Source organism: Ranitomeya variabilis, chromosome 2 (assembly GCF_051348905.1).
Source record: "Ranitomeya variabilis isolate aRanVar5 chromosome 2, aRanVar5.hap1, whole genome shotgun sequence".
NCBI classification, from domain to species: domain Eukaryota; kingdom Metazoa; phylum Chordata; class Amphibia; order Anura; family Dendrobatidae; genus Ranitomeya; species Ranitomeya variabilis.
In genome coordinates this window covers 1,112,704,878-1,112,728,972 of record NC_135233.1, presented here as the reverse complement: position 1 = coordinate 1,112,728,972, position 24,095 = coordinate 1,112,704,878, and the positions used below count along the sequence as shown (strand labels likewise).

At 49.8% G+C, this 24,095-nt stretch overlaps 2 protein-coding genes across 4 annotated transcripts in view; one reads left to right on the top strand and one right to left on the bottom strand.

The window, feature by feature from the left end:
- LOC143808881 (uncharacterized) overlaps positions 1–16,517 on the bottom strand; it is a 78,313-nt gene extending 61,796 nt beyond the window's left edge. Inside the window, exon 1 of one of the 2 annotated variants that reach the window (XM_077292045.1) lies at positions 16,405–16,517. The gene's annotated coding sequence lies outside the window, so the exon portion shown is untranslated. The remainder of the gene's footprint in view (positions 1–16,404) is intronic. The other variant, XM_077292046.1, reaches the window with a different exon arrangement.
- A 192-nt stretch (positions 16,518–16,709) lies between these two features.
- Positions 16,710–24,095, top strand: part of LOC143808888 (uncharacterized) — a 180,451-nt gene continuing 173,065 nt past the window's right edge. The window contains exon 1 of one of the 2 annotated variants that reach the window (XM_077292063.1): positions 16,710–16,859. The gene's annotated coding sequence lies outside the window, so the exon portion shown is untranslated. The remainder of the gene's footprint in view (positions 16,860–24,095) is intronic. The other variant, XM_077292062.1, reaches the window with a different exon arrangement.

Here is a 24,095-nt window from a genome sequence, read left to right as displayed (position 1 = left end):
GGAGAGTCACTGGTGGAGAAGGGTCTGGGTGTAATATGTGGCCCCATATGCTCTAGGGGGTATAACTAGGAGGGTCACTGGTGGAGAAGGGTCTGGGTGTAATAATATGTGACCCCATATGCTCTAGGGGGTATAACTAGGAGGGTCACTGGTGGAGAAGGGTCTGGGTGTAATAATATGTGACCCCATATGCTCTAGGGGGTATAACTAGGAGGGTCACTGGTGGAGAAGGGTCTGGGTGTAATAATATGTGACCCCATAGGCTCTAGGGGGTATAACTAGGAGGGTCACTGGTGTAGAAGGGTCTGGGTGTAATAATATGTGACCCCATGTGCTCTAGGGGGTATAACTAGGAGGGTCACTGGTGGAGAAGGGTCTGGGTGTAATAATATGTGGCTCCATATGCTCTAGGGGGTATAACTAGGAGGGTCACTGGTGGAGAAGGGTCTGGGTGTAATAATATGTGGCTCCATATGCTCTAGGGGGTATAACTAGGAGAGTCACTGGTGGAGAAGGGTCTGAGTGTAATAATATGTGACCCCATGTGCTCTAGGGGGTATAACTAGGAGGGTCACTGGTGGAGAAGGGTCTGGGTGTAATAATATGTGGCTCCATATGCTCTAGGGGGTATAACTAGGAGAGTCACTGGTGGAGAAGGGTCTGGGTGTAATAATATGTGGCTCCATATGCTCTAGGGGGTATAACTAGGAGGGTCACTGGTGGAGAAGGGTCTGGGTGTAATAATATGTGACCCCATGTGCTCTAGGGGGTATAACTAGGAGAGTCACTGGTGGAGAAGGGTCTGGGTGTAATAATATGTGACCCCATATGCTCTAGGGGGTATAACTAGGAGGGTCACTGGTGGAGAAGGGTCTGGGTGTAATAATATGTGGCCCCATATGCTCTAGGGGGTATAACTAGGAGGGTCACTGGTGGAGAAGGGTCTGGGTGTAATAATATGTGACCCCATGTGCTCTAGGGGGTATAACTAGGAGAGTCACTGGTGGAGAAGGGTCTGGGTGTAATAATATGTGACCCCATGTGCTCTAGGGGTATAACTAGGAGGGTCACTGGTGGAGAAGGGTCTGGGTGTAATAATATGTGACCCATATGCTCTAGGGGGTATAACTAGGAGGGTCACTGGTGGAGAAGGGTCTGGGTGTAATAATATGTGGCCCCATATGCTCTAGGGGGTATAACTAGGAGGGTCACTGGTGGAGAAGGGTCTGGGTGTAATAATATGTGACCCCATGTGCTCTAGGGGGTATAACTAGGAGAGTCACTGGTGGAGAAGGGTCTGGGTGTAATAATATGTGACCCCATATGCTCTAGGGGGTATAACTAGGAGGGTCACTGGTGGAGAAGGGTCTGGGTGTAATAATATGTGACCCCATGTGCTCTAGGGGTATAACTAGGAGGGTCACTGGTGGAGAAGGGTCTGGGTGTAATAATATGTGACCCATATGCTCTAGGGGAGTATAACTAGGAGTCACTGGTGGAGAAGGGTCTGGGTGTAATAATATGTGACCCCATGTGCTCTAGGGGTATAACTAGGAGGGTCACTGGTGGAGAAGGGTCTGGGTGTAATAATATGTGACCCCATATGCTCTAGGGGGTATAACTAGGAGGGTCACTGGTGGAGAAGGGTCTGGGTGAAATAATATGTGACCCATATGCTCTAGGGGAGTATAACTAGGAGTCACTGGTGGAGAAGGGTCTGGGTGTAATAATATGTGACCCCATATGCTCTAGGGGGTATAACTAGGAGAGTCACTGGTGTAGAAGGGTCCGGGTGTAATAATATGTGGCCCCATATGCTCTAGGGGGTATAACTAGGTGGGTCACAGGTGGAGAAGGGTCTGGGTGTAATAATATGTGACCCATATGCTCTAGGGGAGTATAACTAGGAGTCACTGGTGGAGAAGGGTCTGAGTGTAATAATATGTGACCCCATATGCTCTAGGGGGTATAACTAGGTGGGTCACTGGTGGAGAAGGGTCAGGGTGTAATAATATGTGGCTCCATATGCTCTAGGGGGTATAACTAGGAGGGTCACTGGTGGAGAAGGGTCTGGGTGTAATAATATGTGACCCCATGTGCTCTAGGGGGTATAACTAGGAGAGTCACTGGTGGAGAAGGGTCTGGGTGTAATAATATGTGACCCCATGTGCTCTAGGGGTATAACTAGGAGGGTCACTGGTGGAGAAGGGTCTGGGTGTAATAATATGTGACCCATATGCTCTAGGGGAGTATAACTAGGAGTCACTGGTGGAGAAGGGTCTGGGTGTAATAATATGTGACCCATATGCTCTAGGGGAGTATAACTAGGAGAGTCACTGGTGGAGAAGGGTCTGGGTGTAATAATATGTGACCCCATATGCTCTAGGGGGTATAACTAGGTGGGTCACTGGTGGAGAAGGGTCTGGGTGTAATAATATGTGACCCCATGTGCTCTAGGGGTATAACTAGGAGGGTCACTGGTGGAGAAGGGTCTGGGTGTAATAATATGTGACCCCATATGCTCTAGGGGGTATAACTAGGAGGGTCACTGGTGGAGAAGGGTCTGGGTGTAATAATATGTGACCCCATGTGCTCTAGGGGTATAACTAGGAGGGTCACTGGTGGAGAAGGGTCTGGGTGTAATAATATGTGACCCATATGCTCTAGGGGAGTATAACTAGGAGTCACTGGTGGAGAAGGGTCTGGGTGTAATAATATGTGACCCATATGCTCTAGGGGAGTATAACTAGGAGTCACTGGTGGAGAAGGGTCTGGGTGTAATAATATGTGACCCCATGTGCTCTAGGGGGTATAACTAGGAGTCACTGGTGGAGAAGGGTCTGGGTGTAATAATATGTGGCCCCATATGCTCTAGGGGATATAACTAGGAGGGTCACTGGTGGAGAAGGGTCTGGGTGTAATAATATGTGGCCCCATATGCTCTAGGGGAGTATAACTAGGAGGGTCACTGGTGGAGAAGGGTCTGGGTGTAATAATATGTAGCCCCATAGGCTCTAGGGGAGTATAACTAGGAGTCACTGGTGGAGAAGGGTCTGGGTGTAATAATATGTGACCCCATATGTTCTAGGGGGTATAACTAGGTGGGTCACTGGTGGAGAAGGGTCAGGGTGTAATAATATGTGGCTCCATATGCTCTAGGGGGTATAACTAGGAGGGTCACTGGTGGAGAAGGATCTGGGTGTAATAATATGTGACCCCATGTGCTCTAGGGGGTATAACTAGGAGAGTCACTGGTGGAGAAGGGTCTGGGTGTAATAATATGTGACCACATGTGCTCTAGGGGTATAACTAGGAGGGTCACTGGTGGAGAAGGGTCTGGGTGTAATAATATGTGACCCCATATGCTCTAGGGGGTATAACTAGGAGGGTCACTGGTGGAGAAGGGTCTGGGTGTAATAATATGTGACCCATATGCTCTAGGGGAGTATAACTAGGAGTCACTGGTGGAGAAGGGTCTGGGTGTAATAATATGTGACCCCATGTGCTCTAGGGGTATAACTAGGAGGGTCACTGGTGGAGAAGGGTCTGGGTGTAATAATATGTGACCCCATATGCTCTAGGGGGTATAACTAGGAGGGTCACTGGTGGAGAAGGGTCTGGGTGTAATAATATGTGACCCCATATGCTCTAGGGGGTATAACTAGGTGGGTCACAGGTGGAGAAGGGTCTGGGTGTAATAATATGTGACCCATATGCTCTAGGGGAGTATAACTAGGAGTCACTGGTGGAGAAGGGTCTGGGTGTAATAATATGTGACCCATATGCTCTAGGGTAGTGTAACTAGGAGTCACTGGTGGAGAAGGGTCTGGGTGTAATAATATGTGACCCATATGCTCTAGGGGAGTATAACTAGGAGAGTCACTGGTGGAGAAGGGTCTGGGTGTAATAATATGTGACCCCATATGCTCTAGGGGGTATAACTAGGAGAGTCACTGGTGGAGAAGGGTCTGGGTGTAATAATATGTGACTCCATGTGCTCTAGGGGGTATAACTAGGAGGGTCACTGGTGGAGAAGGGTGTGCGTGTAATAATATGTGGCCCCATATGCTCTAGGGGGGTATAACTAGGAGGGTCACTGGTGGAGAAGGGTCTGGGTGTAATAATATGTGACTCCATGTGCTCTAGGGGGTATAACTAGGAGAGTCACTGGTGGAGAAGGGTCTGGGTGTAATAATATGTGGCTCCATGTGCTCTAGGGGGTATAACTAGGAGAGTCACTGGTGGAGAAGGGTCTGGGTGTAATATGTGGCCCCATATGCTCTAGGGGGTATAACTAGGAGGGTCACTGGTGGAGAAGGGTCTGGGTGTAATAATATGTGACCCCATATGCTCTAGGGGGTATAACTAGGAGGGTCACTGGTGGAGAAGGGTCTGGGTGTAATAATATGTGACCCCATATGCTCTAGGGGGTATAACTAGGAGGGTCACTGGTGGAGAAGGGTCTGGGTGTAATAATATGTGACCCCATAGGCTCTAGGGGGTATAACTAGGAGGGTCACTGGTGTAGAAGGGTCTGGGTGTAATAATATGTGACCCCATGTGCTCTAGGGGGTATAACTAGGAGGGTCACTGGTGGAGAAGGGTCTGGGTGTAATAATATGTGGCTCCATATGCTCTAGGGGGTATAACTAGGAGGGTCACTGGTGGAGAAGGGTCTGGGTGTAATAATATGTGGCTCCATATGCTCTAGGGGGTATAACTAGGAGAGTCACTGGTGGAGAAGGGTCTGAGTGTAATAATATGTGACCCCATGTGCTCTAGGGGGTATAACTAGGAGGGTCACTGGTGGAGAAGGGTCTGGGTGTAGTAATATGTGGCTCCATATGCTCTAGGGGGTATAACTAGGAGAGTCACTGGTGGAGAAGGGTCTGGGTGTAATAATATGTGGCTCCATATGCTCTAGGGGGTATAACTAGGAGGGTCACTGGTGGAGAAGGGTCTGGGTGTAATAATATGTGACCCCATGTGCTCTAGGGGGTATAACTAGGAGAGTCACTGGTGGAGAAGGGTCTGGGTGTAATAATATGTGACCCCATATGCTCTAGGGGGTATAACTAGGAGGGTCACTGGTGGAGAAGGGTCTGGGTGTAATAATATGTGGCCCCATATGCTCTAGGGGGTATAACTAGGAGGGTCACTGGTGGAGAAGGGTCTGGGTGTAATAATATGTGACCCCATGTGCTCTAGGGGGTATAACTAGGAGAGTCACTGGTGGAGAAGGGTCTGGGTGTAATAATATGTGACCCCATGTGCTCTAGGGGTATAACTAGGAGGGTCACTGGTGGAGAAGGGTCTGGGTGTAATAATATGTGACCCATATGCTCTAGGGGGTATAACTAGGAGGGTCACTGGTGGAGAAGGGTCTGGGTGTAATAATATGTGGCCCCATATGCTCTAGGGGGTATAACTAGGAGGGTCACTGGTGGAGAAGGGTCTGGGTGTAATAATATGTGACCCCATGTGCTCTAGGGGGTATAACTAGGAGAGTCACTGGTGGAGAAGGGTCTGGGTGTAATAATATGTGACCCCATATGCTCTAGGGGGTATAACTAGGAGGGTCACTGGTGGAGAAGGGTCTGGGTGTAATAATATGTGACCCCATGTGCTCTAGGGGTATAACTAGGAGGGTCACTGGTGGAGAAGGGTCTGGGTGTAATAATATGTGACCCATATGCTCTAGGGGAGTATAACTAGGAGTCACTGGTGGAGAAGGGTCTGGGTGTAATAATATGTGACCCCATGTGCTCTAGGGGTATAACTAGGAGGGTCACTGGTGGAGAAGGGTCTGGGTGTAATAATATGTGACCCCATATGCTCTAGGGGGTATAACTAGGAGGGTCACTGGTGGAGAAGGGTCTGGGTGAAATAATATGTGACCCATATGCTCTAGGGGAGTATAACTAGGAGTCACTGGTGGAGAAGGGTCTGGGTGTAATAATATGTGACCCCATATGCTCTAGGGGGTATAACTAGGAGAGTCACTGGTGTAGAAGGGTCCGGGTGTAATAATATGTGGCCCCATATGCTCTAGGGGGTATAACTAGGTGGGTCACAGGTGGAGAAGGGTCTGGGTGTAATAATATGTGACCCATATGCTCTAGGGGAGTATAACTAGGAGTCACTGGTGGAGAAGGGTCTGAGTGTAATAATATGTGACCCCATATGCTCTAGGGGGTATAACTAGGTGGGTCACTGGTGGAGAAGGGTCAGGGTGTAATAATATGTGGCTCCATATGCTCTAGGGGGTATAACTAGGAGGGTCACTGGTGGAGAAGGGTCTGGGTGTAATAATATGTGACCCCATGTGCTCTAGGGGGTATAACTAGGAGAGTCACTGGTGGAGAAGGGTCTGGGTGTAATAATATGTGACCCCATGTGCTCTAGGGGTATAACTAGGAGGGTCACTGGTGGAGAAGGGTCTGGGTGTAATAATATGTGACCCATATGCTCTAGGGGAGTATAACTAGGAGTCACTGGTGGAGAAGGGTCTGGGTGTAATAATATGTGACCCATATGCTCTAGGGGAGTATAACTAGGAGAGTCACTGGTGGAGAAGGGTCTGGGTGTAATAATATGTGACCCCATATGCTCTAGGGGGTATAACTAGGTGGGTCACTGGTGGAGAAGGGTCTGGGTGTAATAATATGTGACCCCATGTGCTCTAGGGGTATAACTAGGAGGGTCACTGGTGGAGAAGGGTCTGGGTGTAATAATATGTGACCCCATATGCTCTAGGGGGTATAACTAGGAGGGTCACTGGTGGAGAAGGGTCTGGGTGTAATAATATGTGACCCCATGTGCTCTAGGGGTATAACTAGGAGGGTCACTGGTGGAGAAGGGTCTGGGTGTAATAATATGTGACCCATATGCTCTAGGGGAGTATAACTAGGAGTCACTGGTGGAGAAGGGTCTGGGTGTAATAATATGTGACCCATATGCTCTAGGGGAGTATAACTAGGAGTCACTGGTGGAGAAGGGTCTGGGTGTAATAATATGTGACCCCATGTGCTCTAGGGGGTATAACTAGGAGTCACTGGTGGAGAAGGGTCTGGGTGTAATAATATGTGGCCCCATATGCTCTAGGGGATATAACTAGGAGGGTCACTGGTGGAGAAGGGTCTGGGTGTAATAATATGTGGCCCCATATGCTCTAGGGGAGTATAACTAGGAGGGTCACTGGTGGAGAAGGGTCTGGGTGTAATAATATGTAGCCCCATAGGCTCTAGGGGAGTATAACTAGGAGTCACTGGTGGAGAAGGGTCTGGGTGTAATAATATGTGACCCCATATGTTCTAGGGGGTATAACTAGGTGGGTCACTGGTGGAGAAGGGTCAGGGTGTAATAATATGTGGCTCCATATGCTCTAGGGGGTATAACTAGGAGGGTCACTGGTGGAGAAGGATCTGGGTGTAATAATATGTGACCCCATGTGCTCTAGGGGGTATAACTAGGAGAGTCACTGGTGGAGAAGGGTCTGGGTGTAATAATATGTGACCACATGTGCTCTAGGGGTATAACTAGGAGGGTCACTGGTGGAGAAGGGTCTGGGTGTAATAATATGTGACCCCATATGCTCTAGGGGGTATAACTAGGAGGGTCACTGGTGGAGAAGGGTCTGGGTGTAATAATATGTGACCCATATGCTCTAGGGGAGTATAACTAGGAGTCACTGGTGGAGAAGGGTCTGGGTGTAATAATATGTGACCCCATGTGCTCTAGGGGTATAACTAGGAGGGTCACTGGTGGAGAAGGGTCTGGGTGTAATAATATGTGACCCCATATGCTCTAGGGGGTATAACTAGGAGGGTCACTGGTGGAGAAGGGTCTGGGTGTAATAATATGTGACCCCATATGCTCTAGGGGGTATAACTAGGTGGGTCACAGGTGGAGAAGGGTCTGGGTGTAATAATATGTGACCCATATGCTCTAGGGGAGTATAACTAGGAGTCACTGGTGGAGAAGGGTCTGGGTGTAATAATATGTGACCCATATGCTCTAGGGTAGTGTAACTAGGAGTCACTGGTGGAGAAGGGTCTGGGTGTAATAATATGTGACCCATATGCTCTAGGGGAGTATAACTAGGAGAGTCACTGGTGGAGAAGGGTCTGGGTGTAATAATATGTGACCCCATATGCTCTAGGGGGTATAGCTAGGTGGGTCACTGGTGGAGAAGGGTCTGGGTGTAATAATATGTGACCCCATGTGCTCTAGGGGTATAACTAGGAGGGTCACTGGTGGAGAAGGGTCTGGGTGTAATAATATGTGACCCCATATGCTCTAGGGGGTATAACTAGGAGAGTCACTGGTGGAGAAGGGTCTGGGTGTAATAATATGTGACCCCATGTGCTCTAGGGGTATAACTAGGAGGGTCACTGGTGGAGAAGGGTCTGGGTGTAATAATATGTGGCCCCATATGCTCTAGGGGAGTATAACTAGGAGTCACTGGTGGAGAAGGGTCTGGGTGTAATAATATGTGACCCCATGTGCTCTAGGGGGTATAACTAGGAGTCACTGGTGGAGAAGGGTCTGGGTGTAATAATATGTGGCCCCATATGCTCTAGGGGGTATAACTAGGAGGGTCACTGGTGGAGAAGGGTCTGGGTGTAATAATATGTGACCCCATGTGCTCTAGGGGGTATAACTAGGAGTCACTGGTGGAGAAGGGTCTGGGTGTAATAATATGTGACCCCATATGCTCTAGGGGGTATAACTAGGTGGGTCACAGGTGGAGAAGGGTCTGGGTGTAATAATATGTGACCCATATGCTCTAGGGGAGTATAACTAGGAGTCACTGGTGGAGAAGGGTCTGGGTGTAATAATATGTGACCCCATGTGCTCTAGGGGTATAACTAGGAGGGTCACTGGTGGAGAAGGGTCTGGGTGTAATAATATGTGACCCATATGCTCTAGGGGAGTATAACTAGGAGTCACTGGTGGAGAAGGGTCTGGGTGTAATAATATGTGACCCATATGCTCTAGGGGAGTATAACTAGGAGTCACTGGTGGAGAAGGGTCTGGGTGTAATAATATGTGACCCCATGTGCTCTAGGGGGTATAACTAGGAGTCACTGGTGGAGAAGGGTCTGGGTGTAATAATATGTGGCCCCATATGCTCTAGGGGATATAACTAGGAGGGTCACTGGTGGAGAAGGGTCTGGGTGTAATAATATGTGGCCCCATATGCTCTAGGGGAGTATAACTAGGAGGGTCACTGGTGGAGAAGGGTCTGGGTGTAATAATATGTAGCCCCATAGGCTCTAGGGGAGTATAACTAGGAGTCACTGGTGGAGAAGGGTCTGGGTGTAATAATATGTGACCCCATATGCTCTAGGGGGTATAACTAGGTGGGTCACTGGTGGAGAAGGGTCAGGGTGTAATAATATGTGGCTCCATATGCTCTAGGGGGTATAACTAGGAGGGTCACTGGTGGAGAAGGGTCTGGGTGTAATAATATGTGACCCCATGTGCTCTAGGGGGTATAACTAGGAGAGTCACTGGTGGAGAAGGGTCTGGGTGTAATAATATGTGACCACATGTGCTCTAGGGGTATAACTAGGAGGGTCACTGGTGGAGAAGGGTCTGGGTGTAATAATATGTGACCCCATATGCTCTAGGGGGTATAACTAGGAGGGTCACTGGTGGAGAAGGGTCTGGGTGTAATAATATGTGACCCCATATGCTCTAGGGGGTATAACTAGGAGGATCACTGGTGGAGAAGGGTCTGGGTGTAATAATATGTGACCCATATGCTCTAGGGGAGTGTAACTAGGAGTCACTGGTGGAGAAGGGTCTGGGTGTAATAATATGTGACCCATATGCTCTAGGGGAGTATAACTAGGAGAGTCACTGGTGGAGAAGGGTCTGGGTGTAATAATATGTGACCCCATATGCTCTAGGGGGTATAACTAGGTGGGTCACTGGTGGAGAAGGGTCTGGGTGTAATAATATGTGACCCCATGTGCTCTAGGGGTATAACTAGGAGGGTCACTGGTGGAGAAGGGTCTGGGTGTAATAATATGTGACCCATATGCTCTAGGGGAGTGTAACTAGGAGTCACTGGTGGAGAAGGGTCTGGGTGTAATAATATGTGACCCATATGCTCTAGGGGAGTATAACTAGGAGAGTCACTGGTGGAGAAGGGTCTGGGTGTAATAATATGTGACCCCATATGCTCTAGGGGGTATAACTAGGTGGGTCACTGGTGGAGAAGGGTCTGGGTGTAATAATATGTGACCCCATGTGCTCTAGGGGTATAACTAGGAGGGTCACTGGTGGAGAAGGGTCTGGGTGTAATAATATGTGACCCCATATGCTCTAGGGGGTATAACTAGGAGAGTCACTGGTGGAGAAGGGTCTGGGTGTAATAATATGTGACCCCATGTGCTCTAGGGGTATAACTAGGAGGGTCACTGGTGGAGAAGGGTCTGGGTGTAATAATATGTGGCCCCATATGCTCTAGGGGAGTATAACTAGGAGTCACTGGTGGAGAAGGGTCTGGGTGTAATAATATGTGACCCCATGTGCTCTAGGGGGTATAACTAGGAGTCACTGGTGGAGAAGGGTCTGGGTGTAATAATATGTGGCCCCATATGCTCTAGGGGGTATAACTAGGAGGGTCACTGGTGGAGAAGGGTCTGGGTGTAATAATATGTGACCCCATATGCTCTAGGGGGTATAACTAGGTGGGTCACAGGTGGAGAAGGGTCTGGGTGTAATAATATGTGACCCATATGCTCTAGGGGAGTATAACTAGGAGTCACTGGTGGAGAAGGGTCTGGGTGTAATAATATGTGACCCCATGTGCTCTAGGGGTATAACTAGGAGGGTCACTGGTGGAGAAGGGTCAGGGTGTAATAATATGTGGCCCCATATGCTCTAGGGGGTATAACTAGGAGGGTCACTGGTGGAGAAGGGTCTGGGTGTAATAATATGTGGCCCCATATACTCTAGGGGGTATAACTAGGAGAGTCACTGGTGGAGAAGGGTCTGGGTGTAATAATATGTGGCCCCATATGCTCTAGGGGGTATAACTAGGAGGGTCACTGGTGGAGAAAAGTCTGGGTGTAATAATATGTGGCCCCATGTGCTCTAGGGGGTATAACTAGGAGAGTCACTGGTGGAGAAGGGTCTGGGGGTAATAATATGTGGCCCCATATGCTCTAGGGGGTATAAGTAGGAGGGTCACTGGTGGAGAAGGGTCTTGGTGTAATAATATGTGACCCATATGCTCTAGGGGGTATAACTAGGAGGGTCACTGGTGGAGAAGTGTCTGGGTGTAATAATATGTGGCCCCATATGCTCTAGGGGGTATAACTAGGAGAGTCACTGGTGGAGAAGGGTCTGGGTGTAATAATATGTGGCCCCATGTGCTCTAGGGGGTATAACTAGGAGAGTCACTGGTGGAGAAGGGTCTGGGTGTAATAATATGTGGCCCCATGTGCTCTAGGGGGTATAACTAGGAGAGTCACTGGTGGAGAAGGGTCTGGGTGTAATAATATGTGACCCCATATGCTCTAGGGGGTATAACTAGGAGAGTCACTGGTGGAGAAGGGTCTGGGTGTAATAATATGTGGCTCCATATGCTCTAGGGGGTATAACTAGGAGAGTCACTGGTGGAGAAGGGTCTGGGTGTAATAATATGTGGCCCCATATACTCTAGGGGGTATAACTAGGAGGGTCACTGGTGGAGAAGGGTCTGGGTGTAATAATATGTGACCCCATATGCTCTAGGGGGTATAACTAGGAGGGTCACTGGTGGAGAAGGGTCTGGGTGTAATAATATGTGGCCCCATATGCTCTAGGGGGTATAACTAGGAGGGTCACTGGTGGAGAAAGGTCTGGGTATAATAATATGTGACCCCATGTGCTCTAGGGGGTATAACTAGGAGGGTCACTGGTGGAGAAGGGTCTGGGTGTAATAATATGTGGCCCCATGTGCTCTAGGGGGTATAACTAGGAGGGTCACTGGTGGAGAAGGGTCTGGGTGTAATAATATGTGACCCATGTGCTCTAGGGGGTATAACTAGGAGGGTCACTGGTGGAGAAGGGTCTGGGTGTAATAATATGTGGCCCCATATGCTCTAGGGGGTATAACTAGGAGTCACTGGTGGAGAACGGTCTGGGTGTAATAATATGTGACCCCATATGCTCTAGGGGGTATAACTAGGTGGGTCACAGGTGGAGAAGGGTCTGGGTGTAATAATATGTGACCCATATGCTCTAGGGGAGTATAACTGGAGTCACTGGTGGAGAAGGGTCTGGGTGTAATAATATGTGACCCCATGTGCTCTAGGGGTATAACTAGGAGGGTCACTGGTGGAGAAGGGTCAGGGTGTAATAATATGTGGCCCCATATGCTCTAGGGGGTATAACTAGGAGGGTCACTGGTGGAGAAGGGTCTGGGTGTAATAATATGTGGCCCCATATACTCTAGGGGGTATAACTAGGAGAGTCACTGGTGGAGAAGGGTCTGGGTGTAATAATATGTGGCCCCATGTGCTCTAGGGGGTATAACTAGGAGAGTCACTGGTGGAGAAGGGTCTGGGGGTAATAATATGTGGCCCCATATGCTCTAGGGGGTATAAGTAGGAGGGTCACTGGTGGAGAAGGGTCTTGGTGTAATAATATGTGACCCATATGCTCTAGGGGGTATAACTAGGAGGGTCACTGGTGGAGAAGTGTCTGGGTGCAATAATATGTGGCCCCATATGCTCTAGGGGGTATAACTAGGAGAGTCACTGGTGGAGAAGGGTCTGGGTGTAATAATATGTGGCCCCATGTGCTCTAGGGGGTATAACTAGGAGAGTCACTGGTGGAGAAGGGTCTGGGTGTAATAATATGTGGCCCCATGTGCTCTAGGGGGTATAACTAGGAGAGTCACTGGTGGAGAAGGGTCTGGGTGTAATAATATGTGACCCCATATGCTCTAGGGGGTATAACTAGGAGAGTCACTGGTGGAGAAGGGTCTGGGTGTAATAATATGTGGCTCCATATGCTCTAGGGGGTATAACTAGGAGAGTCACTGGTGGAGAAGGGTCTGGGTGTAATAATATGTGGCCCCATATACTCTAGGGGGTATAACTAGGAGGGTCACTGGTGGAGAAGGGTCTGGGTGTAATAATATGTGACCCCATATGCTCTAGGGGGTATAACTAGGAGGGTCACTGGTGGAGAAGGGTCTGGGTGTAATAATATGTGGCCCCATATGCTCTAGGGGGTATAACTAGGAGGGTCACTGGTGGAGAAAGGTCTGGGTATAATAATATGTGACCCCATGTGCTCTAGGGGGTATAACTAGGAGGGTCACTGGTGGAGAAGGGTCTGGGTGTAATAATATGTGGCCCCATGTGCTCTAGGGGGTATAACTAGGAGGGTCACTGGTGGAGAAGGGTCTGGGTGTAATAATATGTGACCCATGTGCTCTAGGGGGTATAACTAGGAGGGTCACTGGTGGAGAAGGGTCTGGGTGTAATAATATGTGGCCCCATATGCTCTAGGAGGTATAACTAGGAGAGTCACTGGTGGAGAAGGGTCTGGGTGTAATAATATGTGGCCCCATATACTCTAGGGGGTATAACTAGGAGGGTCACTGGTGGAGAAGGGTCTGGGTGTAATAATATGTGACCCCATGTGATCTAGGGGGTATAACTAGGAGAGTCACTGGTGGAGAAGGGTCTGGGTCTAATATTATGTGACCCCATATGCTCTAGGGGGTATAACTAGGAGGGTCACTGGTGGAGAAGGGTCTGGGTGTAATAATATGTGACCCCATGTGCTCTAGGGGGTATAACTAGGAGAGTCACTGGTGGAGAAGGGTCTGGGTGTAATAATATGTGACCCCATATGCTCTAGGGGGTATAACTAGGAGAGTCACTGGTGGAGAAGGGTCTGGGTGTAATAATATGTGGCTCCATATGCTCTAGGGGGTATAACTAGGAGAGTCACTGGTGGAGAAGGGTCTGGGTGTAATAATATGTGGCCCCATATACTCTAGGGGGTATAACTAGGAGGGTCACTGGTGGAGAAGGGTCTGGGTGTAATAATATGTGACCCCATATGCTCTAGGGGGTATAACTAGGAGGGTCACTGGTGGAGAAGGGTCTGGGTGTAATAATATGTGGCCCCATGTGCTCTAGGGGGTATAACTAGAAGGGTCACTGGTGGAGAAGGGTCTGGGTGTAATAATATGTGACCCATGTGCTCTAGGGGGTATAACTAGGAGGGTCACTGGTGGAGAAGGGTCTGGGTGTAATAATATGTGGCCCCATATGCTCTAGGAGGTATAACTAGGAGAGTCACTGGTGGAGAAGGGTCTGGGTGTAATAATATGTGGCCCCATATACTCTAGGGGGTATAACTAGGAGGGTCACTGGTGGAGAAGGGTCTGGGTGTAATAATATGTGACCCATGTGCTCTAGGGGGTATAACTAGGAGAGTCACTGGTGGAGAAGGGTCTGGGTGTAATAATATGTGACCCATGTGCTCTAGGGGGTATAACTAGAAGGGTCACTGGTGGAGAAGGGTCTGGGTGTAATAATATGTGACCCATATACTCTAGGGGTATAACTAGGAGGGTCACTGGTGGAGAAGGGTCTGGGTGTAATAATATGTGGCTCCATATGCTCTAGGGGGTATAACTAGGAGAGTCACTGGTGGAGAAGGGTCTGGGTGTAATAATATGTGGCCCCATATGTTCTAGGGAGTATAACTAGGAGAGTCACTGGTGGAGAAGGGTCTGGGTGTAATAATATGTGGCCCCACATACTCTAGGGGTATAACTAGGAGGGTCACTGGTGGAGAAGGGTCCGGGTGTAATAATATGTGGCCCCATATGCTCTAGGGGGTATAACTAGGAGAGTCACTGGTGGAGAAGGGTCCGGGTGTAATAATATGTGGCCCCATATGCTCTAGGGAGTATAACTAGGAGGGTCACTGGTGGAGAAGGGTCTGGGTGTAATAATATGTGGCCCCATATGCTCTAGGGGGTATAACTAGGAGGGTCACTGGTGGAGAAGGGTCCGGGTGTAATAATATGTGGCCCCATATGCTCTAGGGAGTATAACTAGGAGAGTCACTGGTGGAGAAGGGTCTGGGTGTAATAATATGTGGCCCCATATGCTCTAGGGGGTATAACTAGGAGAGTCACTGGTGGAGAAGGGTCTGGGTGTAATAATATGTGGCCCCATATGCTCTAGGGGGTATAACTAGGAGGGTCACTGGTGGAGAAGGGTCTGGGTGTAATAATATGTGGCCCCATATGCTCTAGGGGGTATTACTAGGAGGGTCACTGGTGTAAATCACTGACTACATAACAGCATTCAGTGTCAGTCGGCTGCTTATAAAGCAGACACAATATTGTCATCACAAGAGGCCGGGACCCGCGGGGAGAGACGTGACACGGCCACCGCACAAAGTGTTAGAGCGCCCTCATGTGGAGCCTGCAGGTCAGTTGTGGGCAGCAGCTTATAGGAAGGAGGCGCTGGAGCCAGAAGAGGAAAGTCCCAAACTGATGGGGGGCGGCGAGGAGCAGACGGGGAGGAGAGGGAGGAGGGCGACATGGAGTCAGGACAGACGACGAAGGGGCGACAGGACAGAAATGGCCCAAATCACATAGTGAGGGGCGGCTTCATGTAAACGCCCACAAAAGACAAGGGGGCGGTCCCTCCGTGTGAGGACAGACAGGTATAATCTCTAGAGGAGACAAGGGGGCGGTCCCTCCTCCAGAGGACACAAGGGGGCGGTGCCTCCGTGTGAGGACAGACAGGTCCAATCTCCAGAGGAGACAAGGGGGCGGTGCCTCCTCCAGAGGACACAAGGGGGCGGTGCCTCCGTGTGAGGACAGACAGGTCCAATCTCCAGAGGAGACAAGGGGGCGGTGCCTCCTCCAGAGGAGACAAGGGGGCGGTGCCTCCTCCAGAGAAGACAAGGGGGCGGTCCCTCCACCAGGAGACAAGGGGGCGGTCCCTCTTCCAGAGCAGACAAGGGGGCGGTGCCTCCTCCAGAGGAGACAAGGGGGCGGTCCCTCCTCCAGAGGAGACAAGGGGGCGGTGCCTCCTCCAGAGGAGACAAGGGGGCGGTGCCTCCTCCAGAGGAGACAAGGGGGCGGTGCCTCCTCCAGAGGAGACAAGGGGGCGGTGCCTCCTCCAGAGGAGACAAGGGGGCGGTGCCTCCTCCAGAGGAGACAAGGGGGCGGTGCCTCCTCCAGAGGAGACAAGGGGGCGGTGCCTCCGTCCTGGCAGTGTGCGGCCCGCGGGGAGGACACACAGACTGCAGGGAGGGAGCAGAACACCGGACAACCGGCCACTCTGTGCCTAAGAGAGAGGAAGCCATGACTGCACAGCCTGTGTGAGAGCCGCGCCCGAGTCCTGGCTGCTGTCACCTCACCTGATACCGCAGAGAGGCCGCAGCCGTGTGAAGACGTCCTGTGTGCAGCGGCTGACACCAGAGACAATAGCAGGCACCCACTGCACGGCGAGACCTGCAGGACCTGTGGTGACGTCAGCACCATGTGATCGCGGGGCGGGGCTCTGTAGAAAAGCGCTGGTGAAGGACCTGTGGTGACATCGAACTCTGTGACCCTATGTGATGAGAGTGGGCGGAGTCTGGCTCAGGCCAATCACCAGTGGAGGTTGTGGTCACGTGCTAGTGGGCGTTACACTACAACCTGTACAGTCCTGCTAAAAGAGAACACGCCCATAACACGTGACGGAAGTGACGTCACACCCGGAAGGAGCCCATACAGTCCAGTATCTCCCGCAGTGGGTGCCTGCTATTGTCTCTGGTGTCAGCCGCTGCACACAGGACGTCTTCACACGGCTGCGGCCTCTCTGCGGTATCAGGTGAGGTGACAGCAGCCAGGACTCGGGCGCGGCTCTCACACAGGCTGTGCAGTCATGGCTTCCTCTCTCTTAGGCACAGAGTGGCCGGTTGTCCGGTGTTCTGCTCCCTCCCTGCAGTCTGTGTGTCCTCCCCGCGGGCCGCACACTGTCAGGACGGAGGCACCGCCCCCTTGTCTCCTCTGGAGGAGGCACCGCCCCCTTGTCTCATCTGGAGGAGGCACCGCCCCCTTGTCTCCTCTGGAGGAGGCACCGCCCCCTTGTCTCATCTGGAGGAGGCACCGCCCCCTTGTCTCCTCTGGAGGAGGGACCGCCCCCCTGTCTCCTCTGCAGAAAGGACCGCCCCCCTGTCTCCTCTGGAGGAGGGACCGCCCCCTTGTCTCCTTTGGTGGAGGCACCGCCCCCTTGTCTCCTCTGGAGGAGGGACCGCTCCCTTGTCTCCTCTGGAGGAGGGACCGCCCCCTTGTCTCCTCTGGTGGAGGGACCGCCCCCTTGTCTCCTCTGGTGGAGGCACCGCCCCCTTGTCTCCTCTGGAGGAGGGACCGCCCCCTTGTCTCCTCTGGTGGAGGCACCGCCCCCTTGTCTCTTCTGGAGGAGGGACCGCCCCCTTGCCCACCAGTGACTCTCCTAGTTATGCCTCCTTGAGCATACACTGTGTGCAGAATTATTCGGTAAAGGTACCTTCACACTGAACAACTTAACAATGATATCGTTAGCGATCTGTGACGTTGCAGCGTCCTGGATAGCGATCTCGTTGTGTTTGACACGCAGCAGCGATCAGGATCCCGCTGTGACATCGTTGGTCGGAGCTAGAAGGCCAGCACCTTATTTCGTCGCTGATCACCCGCTGTCATCACTGAGTCGGTGTGTGTGACGCCGATTCAGCGATGTCTTCACTGGTAACCAGGGTAAATATCGGGTTACTAAGCGCAGGGCCGCGCTTAGTAACCCAATGTTTACCCTGGTTACCACCATAAATGTAAAAAAAACCAAACACTACATACTTACATTCTGGTGTCTGTCGCGTCCCCCGGCGTCCGCTTCTCTACACTGTGTCAGCACCGGCCGGCCGGAAAGCAGAGCACAGCGGTGACGTCACCGCTCTGCTTAGGGCCGGCGCTGACACAGAGCAGGGAAGCGGACGCCGGGGGACGCGACAGACACCAGAATGTAAGTATGTAGTGTTTGGTTTTTTTTACATTTATGGTGGTAACCAGGGTAAACAGTGGGTTACTAAGCGCGGCCCTGCAAATAGTTACCCCTATGTTTACCCTGGTTACCCGGGGACTTCGGCATCGTTGTCTATATCGCTGCAGCGTCGCCTAATGTGACGGTACCTTAAGTTGTATGTTGATCACATGATCCTTTTTATATTCGTTGTCCTACTCCGAGCTGTTCAGGCTGAGAGACAACTACCAGGTCAGTAAATCCAGTGATGTCATCTCTCTAATGAGGAGGGTGTTGTCTAATGACATCAGAACCCGGTATAACCTGTGCTTAATTATTAGGCAACTTCCTTTCCTTTGGTAAAATGGGTCAGAAGAGAGATTGGACGGCTCTGAAAACTCCACAATTGTGAGATGTCTTGCAGAGGGATGCAGCAGTCTTGAAATTGCCAAACTTTTGAAGCGTGATCACCGAACAATCAAGCGTTTCATGGCAAATAGCCAACAGGGTCGCAAGAAGCGTGTTGGGCAAAAAAGGCGCAAAATAACTGCCCATGAATTGAGGAAAATCAAGCGTGAAGCTGCCAAGATGCCATTTGCCACCAGTTTTGCCATATTTCAGAGCTGCAACGTTACTGGAGTAACAAAAGGCACAAGGTGTGCGATACTCAGGGACATGGCCAAGGTGAGGAAGACTGAAAACGACCACCTCTGAACAAGAAACAAGATAAAACGTCAAGACTGGGCCAAGGAATATCTGAAGACTGTTCAAAGGTTTTATGGACTGATGAAATGAGAGTGACTCTTGATGGACCAGATGGATGGGCCAGAGGCTGATCAGTAAAGGGCAGAGAGGTCCACTCCGACTCAGACGCCAGCAAGGTGGAGGTGGGGTACTGGTATGGGCTGGGATCATCAAAGATGGACTTGTGAGACCTTTTCGTGTTGAGGATGGAGTGAAGCTCAACTCCCAGACCTACTGCCAGTTTCTGGAAGACAACTTCTTCAAGCAGTGGTACAGGAAGAAGTCGGCATTGATTTTCATACAGGACAATGCTCCATCACAGGCCTCCAACTACTCCACAGCGTGGCCGACCAGTAAAGGTCTCAAAGGAGAAAAAATAATGACATGGCCCCTTGTTCTCCTGATCTGAACCCCATAGAGAACCTGTGGTCCCTCAGCCGGGGACGCTGATGAAGAAAGAGGAGGTGGCACCCGGCGCGCAGAGGCCATGATCGATGGCTGGGAGGCGTCTGGATTCGGGGGGGGAAGACCTGCCCCCCTGGTGATTTCACGGTGTGAGGAACAAATTTCAAAACCGATTCTTTCAGCAGTACCAGGGACCCAAACTAAAAGAGCAACCTTGTCAGAATGTAGCATTGCTGCTGCACTAGGTGGGTCTTTTAGTTACAAATGCCTGGGGGGGGGTGACAGGTTCCCTTTAAGTTGCCTAATAATTCTGCACAGTAATAGTTACCTGCACAGACAGATATCCTCCAAATCTAAAAAAGTAACCCACTCCAACTGCCAAAATATTAAGCTTTGATATTTAGGAGTCTTTTCGGTTAATTGCGAAGATAGTTGTTGATCAATAATAAAAATAATCCTCTAAAATACAACTTGCCTAATAATTCTGCACACAGTGTATGGGGCCACATATTACACCCAGACCCTTCTCCACCAGTGACTCTCCTAGTTATACCCCCTAGGGCCTAGAGCATATGGGGCCACACATTATCACACCCGGACCCTTCTCCACCAGTGACTCTCCTACTTATACCCCCTAGAGCATATGGGGCCACATATTACACCCAGACCCTTCTCCACCAGTGACTCTCCTAGTTATAATCCCCTACAGCATATGGGGCCACATATTATCACACCCAGACCCTTCTCCACCAGTGACCCTCCTAGTTATAATCCCCTACAGCACATGGGGCCACATATTATTACACCCAGACCCTTCTCCACCAGTGACTCTCCTAGTTATACCCCCTAGAGCATATGGGGCACATATTACACCCAGACCCTTCTCCACCAGTGACCCTCCTAGTTATACCCCCTAGAGCCTATGGGGCCACATATTATTACACCCAGATCCTTCTCCACCAGTGACTCTCCTAGTTATACCTCCTAGAGCATATGGGGCCACATATTACACCCAGACCCTTCTCCACCAGTGACTCTCCTAGTTATACCCCCTAGAGCTTATGGGGCCACATATTATTACACCCAGACCCTTCTCCACCAGTGACCCTCCTAGTTATACCCCCTAGAGCATATGGGTCACATATTATTACACCCAGACCCTTCTCCACCAGTGACCCTCCTAGTTATACCCCCTAGAGCATATGGGGTCACATATTATTACACCCAGACCCTTCTCCACCAGTGACTCTCCTAGTTATACCCCCTACAGCACATGGGGTCACATATTATTACACCCAGACCCTTCTCCACCAGTGACCCTCCTAGTTGTACCCCCTAGAGCCTATGGGGCCACATATTATTACACCCTGACCCTTCTCCACCAGTGACTCTCCTAGTTATACCCCCTAGAGCTTATGGGGCCACATATTATTACACCCAGACCCTTCTCCACCAGTGACCCTCCTAGTTATACCCCCTAGAGCATATGGGGCCACATATTATTACACGCAGACCCTTCACCAGTTACCCTCCTAGTTAAAATCCCCTACAGCATATGGGGCCACATATTATTACACCCAGACACTTCTCCACCAGTGGCTCTCCTAGTTATACTCCCCTAGCACTAGAACTACTGATGGAGTCATTTTGACTCCTCACACTTTTTAAGTCTCTTCTGTGACTACATTTGTTACTGATCTGCAACACTGGACTAAGGTAGAAGGGGGAAAACTGACCCTGCAATATGACAAGGCTGAAACCCTACGATGGAGTGGGCGACCCATTCCTTGCGAATAGACCCACCGACGAACCTAATTTAATGTCATACGAAGACCTATAGATAACTGGAAGGGGTTCCCTAAAAGAACTAAGGACTGGGTACAAAAACGGGTCACCTCCTTGTAGAAAACAGAAACTAAGGCTAGCAGAACCAGCACTGCAGCACTGCACAAATGACACACACAGAACACTAAGCAAAGCACCAAGCTGGAGCTCAAGCAGATAAACACTGTTGTCCAGCAAGAACTGGGAGGAAGGTGATGGTTAATAAAGAGTGAAGCAAACACCTGACCAAGACAAACCCAACACCAGAGGAAATAGACCAGCAGCCAAAACTCCACAAGAAAATGGCGGATAGTAACAAACTAAACAGATTCTAACAGTACATCCCCTTTAACGCGGATCCCCCACATCTAGGCTGGGCCTTATTCGGAAATCTCCTGTGAAAAGCCTTAATTAACCTTGAGGCTGAGACGTACACAGCTTTCAGCCAGGAATTGTCCTCAGGACCGAAACCCTTCCAGGACACGAGATACTGTAACCCCCCCCCCCCCCCCCCTCTATGCCACGTGGAATCAAGAATGCGTGAAATCTCAAACTCGCTGTCCTCATCAATTGGAGGAGCAGACAGCATAGCCACCGTGTCTGGTGTGTCAACCTTCTTCAGCAAAGATACATGAAAAACTGAATTAATTTTCCAGGACGAAGGAATGTCTAATCTCACCGATGCCGAATTGACAATGTGAACCACTTTGAAAGGTCCTACAAACTTCGGCCCCAACTTTTTAGAAGGGATCTTCAAGCGCAGATTTCTAGAGAACAACCAAACCATGTCTCCAACAACAAACCTCGCCTCCCTTCTCTTGTCAATAAATGTCTTAGACCTCCTATTAGCCTGTTTTAAGATTATGGTGCACACTGGTTCAAACCCTGTCCAAATTTGCAGAAAAACTCTCCTCCTCAGGCACCGCCGCCCCAATCCTAGAAAAAGGACCGAAAGATGGATTCTTCCTTGTACAACAAAAGAAAAAACACCCAGCCGAAGAAAACGTATGATTATTGAGAGCAAACTCAGCTAATGGTAGATATTCCGTCCTCATCTTCTGATTGTCCTCTACAAAAACATCTCAAAGATTGCTCGACATCCTGGTTCTTCCTCTTGGTCTGTCCATTGGACTGCGGATGATAGCCTGACGAAAATGACAAATGAGCCTTAAGTCTGTCACAAAAGATACACTAAACGCGAGCCACAAACTATCGGAGGCAATGTCCGTGGCAACACCATGGAGTCTGACAATCTCTTTCACAAATGCCCTGGCAAGTGTCTTAGCGCAGGGTAATTTATTGAACGGGACCAGATCACACCTCTTACTAAACCTGTCCACAACGACCCAGATAACAGAAAAACCCTCAGAGACCGGCAGGTCGGTGATGAAATCCATTGCAAGATGCGTCCATGGAGAACTAGGAACCTCCAAAGGGCAAAGCAACCCTGCCGCCGGGGCATGAGAAGCCTTAGACATAGCGCACACAGTACACTGACGCACCCACTTGATAATTTGTCTTAGCCACCCCGGCCACCAGAAACTCCCAACTGATCAACTTTCTTGTTTTGGCAATCCCTGGATGATGTGCCAAGCAAGACTCATGACATTCCGTAAACAAAGCTCTCCTCAGGGCTTTAGGCACAAATTATTTCCCATACGGAGTGTTAGTTGGTGCCGCTTCCCGGGCTTTAAGAATCCTATTTTCCAACTCAGAACCTAATGCTGCCACCACCCCTCTCTGCAGAATAGATTCTTCCTTTTCAGTATTAACCGTTGGGGAGAAACTTCGAGACAAAGCATCAGCTTTAATATTTTTTGTCCCAGGGATATATGTCACAGAGAAATGGAACCAGGCAAAAAACAGTGCCCACCTAGCTTGACGTTTAGCAGCATCCAGATAGATCAGATTCTTCTGATCAGTAAAGACTTGTATAGGATGTCTAGTGCCCTCCAAAAAATGTCGCCAATGCTCAAACGCAAGCTTAATAGCCAGCAATTCTCGGTTCACAACATTGTAGTACAGCTCTGCCTCTGAAATGTTTTTAGAAAAGAAAGCACAGGGATGCACCCCATCCTCTCCCTCCTGGGACAGAACAGCCCCCACTCCTACTGATGAGGTGTCCACGTCTACCAGAAAGGGCTTAGTCCCATCTGCATCAAAACAGGAGCAGAGCTAAACCTCTCCTTGAGATGCTCAAAAGCCTTAACAGCCTCAGGGGACCATTGGACAGTATTGGAACCCTTCTTGGTAAGATCAGTAAGGGTTTTGTGATAACAGAAAAATTCTTTATGAATTTTCTATAATAATTAGCAAACCCCAAAAATCTCGGAATCGACTTCAAGCATTCAGGTCTAGGCTACTCCAATACCGCCTGAACCTTCACTGGGTCCATCTCAAAACCATCACTGGAAACAAAGTACCCCAAAAAACTAATTTTCTGTACTGCAAACTCGCATTTCTCCAGTTTAGCAAAGAGTGTGTTTTCTCTCAGAATCTGCAGAACCTCGCGGACTTTCTGCCAATGCGACTCCAGATCGGGATAATAGATCAAAATATCATCCAAATAAACAATCACACTCCTACTGATCAACGGCCTCAGGATGTTGTTAATGAAATTTTTAAAGAACGCCCGAGCATTTGTAAGGCCGAGAGGCATAAATAGACACTCAAAATGACCTTCCGGGGTATTAAAGGCTGTCCTCCATTCATCGCCTTCTTTAACCCGCAGCAAATTATATGCCCCACGGAGATCGATCTTCGAGAACCATTTGGCTCCAAATAATGGATTAAACAAATCCAGAATTAGCGGTAAGGGGTAATTGCACACAGTGATCTTATTAATCTCCCTGAAATCCAGACACGGCCTAAGACCCCCATCTTTTTTTTTTTTTTAATAAAAAAGAACCCCACAGCCACAGGGGACTTAGAGGGTCTTGTATGACCTGCAGCAAGACTAGTCTGCAGATATTCCTTTAAGGCCTCCCGCTCGGGAATCGTCAGATTAAATAAACGACTCTTAGGGAGAGAAGCACCCGGGAAGAACTCAATAGCGCAATCGTAATCTCTGAGGTGGGAAAGCTTGTGACTCCACTTCTG